Source organism: Palaemon carinicauda, chromosome 7 (genome assembly GCF_036898095.1).
Source record: "Palaemon carinicauda isolate YSFRI2023 chromosome 7, ASM3689809v2, whole genome shotgun sequence".
NCBI lineage: Eukaryota > Metazoa > Arthropoda > Malacostraca > Decapoda > Palaemonidae > Palaemon > Palaemon carinicauda.
The window spans coordinates 13,441,160-13,444,600 of record NC_090731.1 but is presented as its reverse complement, the minus strand read 5'-3'; positions in this window follow the sequence as shown (position 1 = coordinate 13,444,600).

Sequence of the window (3,441 nt, the reverse complement as noted above, 5' to 3'; positions counted from 1 at the left end):
AGTCATCTGCAGCCATTGCCTGGCCATACTTGGTCCTAGCTTTGGTGGAGAGGGCGTTTGGGCGATGATCATTATGTAATATGGTCAGTCTCTAGGGCATTGTCCTGCTTGATAAGGCAACGTCACTCATCCTTGCCTCTGCCATTAAGGAGTGCCGTTTAAACCTTTGAAGGCAAATAAGAATTTATTCTTCTCTATTGAAGCTTTTAAAATGTTGAAAGAGGGATGGATATGTTATTCTTAGATCATACATATGGATATCAAATGTATTCAAAAGAGCTATATTTAATCTTTTTATGGAATTTTCCTCTGAAGGGAGACAATATCCAAGATTTCGATGGTTGCAATATTTATTTTCTAATGTCCCTATATGCGTCAAGTTATATTTATATATTATTTGTCTGTTTCTGTGTATGGCAATATCTGTGGTTAATGAATGGCACAGGAAAGGGACCGTGACAATGCCCTTGCAAGCAGGCCAATGCTATAGAGACCAACCATACATATGATCAGCGCCTAAGCCCCTTCCCCACCCAAGCCAGGACCAGGTAGGGCCAGACAATGGTTGCTGAAGACTTAGCAGGTAGACCTATAGACTCGACAAAACCCGCCATCCTTAGCTCACAAGGATGGCGAGGAAGGCATTAGAAGAAACTATCGAGCTTGGGCGGGATTCGAACCTCAGTCCGGCAGATAGCCAGGCAGGGACGTTTCCAATGTCCTTGTGTGTGTTAATTTCTGTGCATGAATAATTCATTTTCTTCTGTCCCTGTGTATGTCAGGTGACGGATTCTTCAGAAACATTTCCCAGGGTCTTTTTTTTGTCTCTTCGGGTTTATGAAACTAGATTAAACCTCACGTTCTAATCTCTCTTTTTCCTCTGACATATTTTAAGCGAAAGCTCTTACAAAATTCATTTACCGAACTCTTATCGTCATGCCTGTTGGCGAGGTTATCTCCGAGAGAATATACATTTTTCTTTTTAATATCTAACTGGATCGTGTATTGGCTCAAGCTTGTATAAAACATTTCCGAGTTCTTTTATTAGAAATCTCGGTTAACAACACTTAGTCATAAGTGTTCCTCGTTAAATATCAATTTAACCTGTTTTTCAAGCCGATATTTTTCACGCCAATGGAATCATACTTTTGACGTCCATTTCTTTATCACAGATAGAAATAGAATATTTAACAGATTAATCGAGAACTCTAATAGGAAAAGATATTCCTTTCCGTAAAATGGAAGCTCTTTAGATAAGTTATGAATAAGAAAGGAAGGATAATGTTACTGGGACAGCTTGGAAAATCTGATCGAATGACAAATCATTTTAAAAATTCTATCAAAATGTGACGATTATGGTCATCGAGAATTTTACAAAAAATCTTCCCCGTCATGTAAAATTATTTTTTCATTCCTAGATTTAAAGTTCTGTGCCCGAGTTCACATATTGAACGGTAAAGCTGTAGAGAATTTAAGCACACCAGATGGGGAAAACTAAGCTTACAGTACTTGTCTATAATGAGGCCTTATTAAACCTCTCTTGTCCACATATCGAAGAGCACCCTATGTATATTTGTGGTTCTACGGGTTAGAGAACCTTTTTTTTTTTCAGGCTAGAACCAATTCCCAGGGTGTACTAGGAATGCAACATTAAAAGAACAAATGCAGCTGTTTCTAACCCACTGCGGAACAAGGGCCTCAGACATGTCCTTATTCATGGCCGGGGTTTTGCCATTTTAACATCACGATGGCCATTGCACATTGGTGATGTTGGGAGATTTTAGCCAGATTACTCACAGCCAACGAACCTAGTATGAGTGTCTGCGACTAGTACAGCTTTGCTGATCATGGCGATATGCAAACTCGTTAAGCACGTTAAGGTATTATTATTATTATTATTATTATTATTATTATTATTATTATTATTATTATTATTAATTGCCAAGCTACAACCCTAGTCGGAACAGCAGGATGCTATAAGCCCAGGGGGTTCCAACAGAGAAAATAGCCCATTGAGGAAAGGAAACAAGGAAAAATGAAATATTTTAAGAACAGTAACAATATCAAAACCCACTTAGAAAGCTATCCCCAAGAGTTCAGCTCTAGCCTCAGCCCCGACGTTGCTAGCTAGATAAATAGTTTATGTCACTGTATTCCCAGGAGAAAACTTGAAACTGCACACAGTTACATACATGATACCAATTCTCCATAGAAAACCTATGAACTCGAAAAGCGTTTTGTCTATCCGAGTCCATCATGGCAATCAACAGAGATATCTTGGAATATTCCTATGCGTTTATAGACAGGATTTTCTGGAATAGACTGATGCAACACATCCACAGGAATATAAAATCAAATTTTTTTTTTTTTTTTTTTTTAGGTATGAAAGGCATATCATGGGATAAAAATTACCATGTTTTAATAGAAATACATTGCGTGATAATTAGAGTATTACATCACCTTCTCTATAGATTTCCCTCCTCAAATCAATCAATTAATCTATCCGAGAATATACTTCTCTGATATTTTGCCTAAAAACTTCAAATCAATCAATCATTCTATATATATATATATATATATATATATATATATATATATATATATATATATATATATATATATATATATATATATATATATATATATATATATATTTATGCATATTTTTTTTTAAATAGTAACTCGTTATGATAACTGTTCTCTTCATCATCAAATTTATTTGATTTTAATTGATAATTACTCTACTCAAACAGATTGAATTTCCTATTCTTATCTTGTTTATATTATTTTTAGATGGAATAACGTGAATTAAATAATCTCATCTCCATTGTTTCTCCTGCACTGTATATTGCCAAAGGAAAGGGATTCCTCTGTAAGGAAATAATAATAATAATAATAATAATAATAATAATAATAATAATAATAATAATAAATATTATTATTATTATTATTATTATTATTATTATTATTGTTATTATTACTTGCTAAGCTACAAACCTATTTGGAAAATCAGGATGCTATAAGCCCAGGTGCTCTAACAGGGAAAATAGCTCAGTGAGGAAAGGAAAAATGGAAAATAAAATATTTCAAGAAGAGTAACAACATTAAAATAAATATCTACTATATGAACTATAAAAACTTTAACAAAACAAGAGGAAGAGAAATAAGATAGAAGAGTGCGCTCAAGTGTACCCTCAAGCAAGAGAACTCATACCAAGGAAGTGGAAGACCATGGTACAGAGGTTATGGCACTACCCAAGACTAGAGAACAATTGTTTGATTTTGGAGTGTCCTTCTCCTAGAAGAGCTGCTGACTATAGCTAAAAAGTTTCTTCTACCCTTAACAAGAGGAAAGTGACAGTAACCCCTTGAGTGAAGAAGAATTATTTGGTAATTTGTGTTGTCAGGTGTATGAGGATAGAGGAGAATATGTAAAGAATA